The sequence below is a fragment of the Leuresthes tenuis genome, unplaced genomic scaffold, assembly GCF_036924035.1.
Source record: "Leuresthes tenuis unplaced genomic scaffold, fLeuTen1.0.hap1 SCAF_18, whole genome shotgun sequence".
Classification (NCBI taxonomy): Eukaryota; Metazoa; Chordata; class Actinopteri; order Atheriniformes; family Atherinopsidae; genus Leuresthes; species Leuresthes tenuis.
This window is the reverse complement of record NW_027325372.1, coordinates 30,959,919-30,968,079: the sequence shown is the minus strand read 5'-3', so window position 1 is coordinate 30,968,079 and position 8,161 is coordinate 30,959,919. Positions and strand designations below refer to the sequence as shown.

The following is an 8,161-nucleotide window of genomic DNA, read 5'->3' as shown; positions in this document are numbered from 1 at the left end:
AATGATCAGTAGTTCAATCAGCTACAATCTGTTGACGTACTCTCACTATTATTAGCTTCTGAATCACAGATGGATTTATTATTTCAGACAGATTTAATGACAACAAGCTGAATTCAAATCTCTGAAAGCTCTTATATATATATATATGAAGGGTTGTGATGCAGATCAGGATCTCAGCAGCAGCAGGATGACGGATGCTTCTGGTAGCTGGATTCCACTTCTGGTCAGTTCAGAGCAGACAGCAGACAGACTCCAATCCTCCTTACAGATGTGTTTTATTTCAACACTTGTATGAACAAACCTGCAGTGAGTCAGCAGCACAGGAACAGATGCAGTGCTTTTATTTCACTTCACTAAATGTGTTTCTTTGGGTCTATAACAAGAATTAACTGTTACATTTCTGGAAGCACTGTTTTCAGATAGGAATTTATAGATTCAAAGATCAAGAATCTTTTAATTGATTTCTTTCAAATTAGTATCAGAATATCTTATCCAAAACAGAAGTTATGCTTTAGATTTCTACAAATCTGTGTATAAAATATATTTTGGGGGATTTCTCTTCAAGAATTAAATGTGTATCACAATATTTGAGACTTTGAGCCAAATTTGAATAAAGAAAATGTGCCAATTGATTTATTTTTCTAAGATGTATGAGACAGGTAGACAGGTAGAGAGAGCAGTGAGAGTAGAGTCTCAGATTCCAAAAACAGCAAGACAAGGTTCCAATCAACCTCAAGTTTCCAAAACTGGAATCAGAACTTTCAACTTCCAAACAATTCGGTATCAGAACTTTGCAACTTCCAAACAATTGGATTTCAAGCTTTTCAAGTGAGTAAGTCTTTGGTCTTTATTAACAGATAGAAGGCGGTATTCAGACAGGAAAGGTAGAATGTCCAATGATAGAGGAGATCCAAAAAATGAGTTAGAGCAGGGATAGATGGATACAAGAGAGAATTTCCAAATATTAGATAGAGCGGGTAGGTGGGACAGGAAAGATAGAATTGCTGGTGATGGAGAAGGAGGAGGAGAAAGAGGTCTTGAACCGCAGGGCACCTGGAAGACACAAAAACATCACACCGTTTAATAGAGCAGATGTTCTAAAGAAGCTCCTGCTGAAGAAACTTCTGAAGTGTTTTACTGTGGCTTATTTCCCACTTTCTGACTTAACCTATGATATTATGTTATGAACTATTCTCCAGCCAAGAAAGTGCTGATCTGCATCAATGTCCAGCACAGAAATGTGAATAACATTGAAAATGGTGGTATTTTCTGTCTGTTCTATAAATCAGGCTGTGAAGGAAATATGTTGCTGTGAGGCAGAGCTGCTGAACTGAACATTTGACTCACAGGGAGAGCAAAAACACGCTTCAAGTGAATCAGGATCATAAAATTTCCCTCTGTGCTGGCTTTTTGTTACTGATTCAGACGTCCAGTTTGGACGTGCTGATGTTGTCATCTTCTCACCACCGATCCCTTTAAGGTGTACTTTTCTTTTGTTTCCCATGCCAGAACAGCACATATGATTAAGTTTATCATAACCTTTACAACAAGATTTATATTAAAGTGTGAACTCGGTTTGAATCAGCAGGTCTGTTAAACCACTAAAACACTGAATTTAATCACAATGGAAAGGTTTTAAATATTAAATGATAAAATATTTGCAAATGAACACAAAAGTGTAGGGTAGACTCAAAACATCTGCTCTCACAGCTGATTGGTTCTGCTCTGTACTCTACAGGATCACATTTATATTTATATTCATGTGTGAACTCAGCAGTTGTGTTAAACCATAAAAACACTGACTAGAAATCTGCTCACCAGCCAACCAGGAGTTCTGGTCCAGTTCTCTCTGCCTCTGAGTTCTCTTTGGGTCTGAGAGGAGAAAGTATGTTAGTATCTGAGCAGAAGACTCTGAACACACACATCACCTGATCTCACAGCTGATTGGTTCTGCTCCTGTCTGTACAGGATGAGCTTTGGTCCAGACTTTTGTGGACTTTAAGTAGTTAAATGTTGTTGGTTGATGATCACTTCAGAGAGTCTGAATGTGTTCATGATCAGAAACATGGAAACTTTCCCAGTTCTGCTCACAGAGACCATCCAAAGCTTTGGTGATCAGAGATCAGGTGGAAAACAGAGCAGTAACACATCAGCTGTGAAAGCTGTTCTCTGGCTAATGATCAATGTTTCACTTCATTCATGCAGTTTGAGAAGGACAGGTCTGCCAGATGTTACACAGCTGCACACTGACAGGAAGCAGAGCAGCTATCAGGAACACATCCATCAAATAACTAACTGTTTGTCCTCACCAGGAGCAGGGGTCAGAGTTCAGGTAGTCTAAAGAAAGGAGGAAAAAAGAGTTGTCAGTTAAATGCTTCCAGCTGAGGACACAGCAGGTTCACCAACAGGGAGACAATAAAACACCATGTAATGACACTGCAGCTTAGACTGTGTCTCACTGGGACATGGAGCTGCTGTTGTTGTGGGCTTTTCTAACTCAGCTGTTCCATCAGCATCCAGAACATGTAAAGAGCACAGCTGTGCTGTCATTTCAGCTTTATTTTCAGAGAAAATGACTGATGAGACAAAGTTAGAAACAGCACAAAGTCCCATCTTCTGTCAGCTGCCCTGCAGTGAACATCATGTGCTGAGCTGCTGCGATTGGCTGCTTTATCTGTCAATCACTGACACCGCCCACAGGAACAGGACAGTAAAATGGGGGTATCCAGATGTGAGGAAATACTTGTTGCTGACATGGGAGACTCGTTGAGACAGTTGAAATATTTCAGTCTGAATGGAAAGTTTGGACTAAAACTGTCTGTGAAACATGCATCAATGCACAGTTTAATCATCACCAGTCCACACATCCATTCAGTATTTCCAGGTGACAGTTTCTGAATCCAACAGAAAATCTACCAACAAAGTGAAGATGTTTCCTAAAAGCTTCAGTAAGTGTGGACAGAATATTTCTGTGTTCATTAAATGTCTGTTCAGGAGGAAATTCACTCACAAACTCTGATGTAACCCAAACAAAGTTCATCTGATCAGAGTCCAATGATCTTTAAATACAGAACATATCAACTCAGTCGGCTTATGTGATCTACAGCCTGTTTAACTTTACAGTAACTCTGTACTTACCAGCCAAAGCAGCGATCGGGTTTCGTATCTCAGTCTGAAAAAAGACACACAGTGTAAAGAGTGAATCTAGCTGAACCACAGAACACAGAGGGGGGGGTACTGCTCATTATGAGTCGTCTCTCTGATAATTTACAGTCATGAATTTAAATGGATTTACTATAATGTCTCAGAGACATTAACATGATGTGGTTTGTGTTATTTAATAGAACCAGTATCATAAAGTCCAGTTCAAGTGTCTGAGCCAAACTCACTATGAAACACAGCTGCTTCATGAGTTTTACTGGGTCTGTGTGATTATTATGTCACATCAACTTTCAATGACACAGAGACCTCCACCAAGAGAACTGACAGGTTCAGCTTTGACCGACACTAAAAGGCACAATATAAAGACTCAGAAACAGACATTAGCTCTAACATCATTCATTATTCCATTAGCAAACCCAACAGGGGCTGAAAAAATTAAGACGACAGCAGCATATATGGTGTCAATGCCGAGGCATCATGGCACACAAATTACTGTTGTGCACACTTATTCCGCTTCTTCCGTTTCAAATGACGGGTGTTTTTAAACCTGCCATACAAAAAATATACTGTACATAGGAGCAGGATAAAAATGACACCAGTGGCTTCTGCCGTCCTTTTCAGATAAGACAGCCTCATCTAAAAAGAGACTATCCAAAGCTTTGGGAATCACAGATCTGTAACATCAGAACAATGACACATCAGCTGTAACACACGCTTCTTCATGAACTTCTGTCTCAAAGTGAGGGGTGTTTTTAAACTGCCATAACAAAAATACCGTACATACAAAGATACTTTCTTAGCAATTTTTGCCTGGTTAAATAAAGGTTACTACTACTACATAGAAGCAGCATAAAAATTACACCAGTGGCTTCTGCCGTCCTTTCAGATTAGACTTATAGTTTTCAAACAAAGACTGTTTGTTCCACAAAGTTTTCTGGAGCCTTTCTGTCTTTTCGAGCCATGTGTGGTGTCCTTATTTCCTCTTACATATGCAGCCGTCTTCATATCAACTAATGACCCAGCTGATTCTCATAAGGGCACAAGATGGCCGACAGTCAAGATGGCCGACATGTTATAACAGCCACTGTGTTATTTCTGCTCCTAATACAGCATGAGTAAAACATGGCAGCCTCTGTGTGAGCATTTAACCTCTGATAGGATAGTAAAAGCATTCTACGACCTCTGCTTCTCTGAACACACTCACGCATGGAGCCTACATACAGACACATGAAGGAAACACATATCCACTCAGACAAACATTGTGAGGACATCCTCAGTCCAGCACGCGGGTTTCACCGTAGCAAGCCATTATATCATATGCCAAACTATATTTCGGTATATATCTGTATCTTTGCTGTTTCATGTTGGATGTAATCTTAGGCAACAATAAGGTACCTAAGCGGATAGTAGCTCAATTGCCAGCCATCAAATGTTCTTCAGATTTTTTTTGTTTTAAATTGTATCGCTTATGACCACCCACCAGACTTAGCCAACGTTAGCATTGATGATAACGCTAACGGCGATAACCATAGCAAGCCAAAATGTCATATGTTACAGTGGCTCACAGAACAAGATATTTAACTGTTACAAAACCCTATGTCATTGATTTAAACAGCAAAGATGTATCAGAGTTCATGAAATTCTCATTTACAATACGCACAGTTTGAGTTGTCTTACCTGGATCGAAAAAGGATGAAGTCTCCGAATGACGCAATAAACACAGAGAAGTTCAGGGGCACTCGGAAAGTTTTTGCAAATAATACGTACCATGAATACACCATTTCGATTTTTCTTTCTGTAACAATTATTTATATCTTATTGTTCATCAACAAAAATACTTCACATTTCTAACAACTCTCAGTTTAGATATTGTTACACATACATTGAGCCGATTGTCATTAAAAGGGCACAAGATGGCCGACATGTTATAACAGCCACTGTGTTATTTCTGCTCCTAATACAGCATGAGTAAAACATGGCAGCCTCTGTGTGAGCATTTAACCTCTGATAGGATAGTAAAGCATTCTACGACCTCTGCTTCTCTGAACACACTCACGCATGAAGTCTACATACAGACACATGAAGGAAACACATACATTGAGCCGATTGTCATTAAAAGGGCACAAGATGGCCGACATGTTATAACAGCCACTGTGTTATTTCTGCTCCTAATACAGCATGAGTAAAACATGGCAGCCTCTGTGTGAGCATTTAACCTCTGATAGGATAGTAAAAGCATTCTACGACCTCTGCTTCTCTGAACACACTCACGCATGGAGCCTACATACAGACACATGAAGGAAACACATACATTGAGCCGATTGTCATTAAAAGGGCACAAGATGGCCGACAGTCAAGATGGCCGACATGTTATAACAGCCACTGTGTTATTTCTGCTCCTAATACAGCTTGAGTAAAACATGGCAGCCTCTGTGTGAGCATTTAACCTCTGATAGGATAGTAAAAGCATACTACGACCTCTGCTTCTCTGAACACACTCACGCATGAAGCCTACATACAGACACATGAAGGAAACACATACATTGAGCCGATTGTCATTAAAAGGGCACAAGATGGCCGACATGTTATAACAGCCACTGTGTTATTTCTGCTCCTAATACAGCATGAGTAAAACATGGCAGCCTCTGTGAAGATTTAACCTCTGATAGGATAGTAAAAGCATTCTACGACCTCTGCTTCTCTGAACACACTCACGCATGAAGCCTACATACAGACACATGAAGGAAACACATACATTGAGCCGATTGTCATTAAAAGGGCAGAAGATGGCCGACAGTCAAGATGGCCGACATGTTATAACAGCCACTGTGTTATTTCTGCTCCTAATACAGCATGAGTAAAACATGGCAGCCTCTGTGTGAGCATTTAACCTCCGATAGGATAGTAAAAGCATACTACGACCTCTGCTTCTCTGAACACACTCACGCATGAAGCCTACATACAGACACATGAAGGAAACACATACATTGAGCCGATTGTTATTAAAAGGGCACAAGATGGCCGACATGTTATAACAGCCACTGTGTTATTTCTGCTCCCATTACAGCATGAGTAAAACATGGCAGCCTCTGTGTGAGCATTTAACCTCCGATAGGATAGTAAAAGCATACTACGACCTCTGCTTCTCTGAACACACTCACGCATGAAGCCTACATACAGACACATGAAGGAAACACATACATTGAGCCGATTGTCATTAAAAGGGCAGAAGATGGCCGACAGTCAAGATGGCCGACATGTTATAACAGCCACTGTGTTATTTCTGCTCCTAATACAGCATGAGTAAAACATGGCAGCCTCTGTGTGAGCATTTAACCTCCGATAGGATAGTAAAAGCATACTACGACCTCTGCTTCTCTGAACACACTCACGCATGAAGCCTACATACAGACACATGAAGGAAACACATACATTGAGCCGATTGTTATTAAAAGGGCACAAGATGGCCGACATGTTATAACAGCCACTGTGTTATTTCTGCTCCCATTACAGCATGAGTAAAACATGGCAGCCTCTGTGTGAGCATTTAACCTCCGATAGGATAGTAAAAGCATACTACGACCTCTGCTTCTCTGAACACACTCACGCATGAAGCCTACATACAGACACATGAAGGAAACACATACATTGAGCCGATTGTTATTAAAAGGGCACAAGATGGCCGACATGTTATAACAGCCACTGTGTTATTTCTGCTCCCATTACAGCATGAGTAAAACATGGCAAACTGTGTGATCATTTAACCTCTGATAGGATAGTAAAAGCATACTACGACCTCTGCTTCTCTGAACACACTCACGCATGGAGCCTACATACAGACACATGAAGGAAACACATACATTGAGCCGATTGTCATTAAAAGGGCACAAGATGAACGACATGTTATAACAGCCACTGTGTTATTTCTGCTCCTAATACAGCATGAGTAAAACATGGCAGCCTCTGTGTGAGCATTTAACCTCTGATAGGATAGTAAAGCATACTACAACCTCTGCTTCTCTGAACACACTCACGCATGAAGCCTACATACAGACACATGAAGGAAACACATACATTGAGCCGATTGTCATTAAAAGGGCACAAGATGGCCGACAGTCAAGATGGCCGACATGTTATAACAGCCACTGTGTTATTTCTGCTCCTAATACAGCATGAGTAAAACATGGCAGCCTCTGTGTGAGCATTTAACCTCTGATAGGATAGTAAAAGCATTCTACGACCTCTGCTTCTCTGAACACACTCACGCATGGAGCCTACATACAGACACATGAAGCAAACACATATCCACTCAGACAAACATTGTGAGGACATCCTCAGTCCAGCAGGCGGGTTTCACCGTAGCAAGCCATTATATCATATGCCAAACTATATTTCGGTCTATATCTGTATCTTTGCTGTTTCATGTTGGATGTAATCTTAGGCAACAATAAGGTATCTAAGCGGGTAGTAGCTCCATTGCCAGCCATCAAATGTTCTTCAGATTTTTTTTTGTTTTAAATTGTATTGCTTATTAACACCAGCCAGACTTAGCCAACGTTAGCATTGATGCTAATGCTAACGGCGTTAACGATAGCAAGCCAAAATGTCATATGTTACAGTGGCTCACAGAACAAGATATTTAACTGTTAAAAAACCCTATGTCATTGATTTAAACAGCAAAGATGTCACAGGGTTCATGAAATTCTCATTTACAACACGCACAGTTTGAGTTGTCTTACCTGGATCGACGAAAAAAGATGAAGTGAAGTATCCGCGAATGACCCCATAAACATCGAGAGACGTTCAGGGGCACTCGGAAACCTGCCCTTTCCTCCCCACAAGACCTTTCTGAGCAGGCTGCTATCAAGCAGGCCAAAAACATCCTCACTGACACATGACGTGTGCTCAGTCCAGAATACACATTATTAAAGTCAGGAAGAAGGTACAGGGTTCCACTCTGTAAACGTAATCGCCTCAAATACTAATTTATCCCCCTATC

At 40.7% G+C, this 8,161-nt stretch overlaps 1 long non-coding RNA gene across 1 annotated transcript; it reads right to left on the bottom strand.

The window, feature by feature from the left end:
- Nucleotides 1-634: 634 nt before the first annotated feature.
- Nucleotides 635-7,945, bottom strand: LOC140275501 (uncharacterized). The gene is made up of 5 exons (XR_011908409.1): nt 7,902-7,945; nt 3,139-3,172; nt 2,310-2,337; nt 1,819-1,872; nt 635-1,053 (listed from the first exon to the last, which is right to left on the bottom strand). It is a non-coding gene; the product is annotated as an uncharacterized lncRNA (long non-coding RNA).
- Between the last annotated feature and the right edge of the window lie 216 nt (nt 7,946-8,161).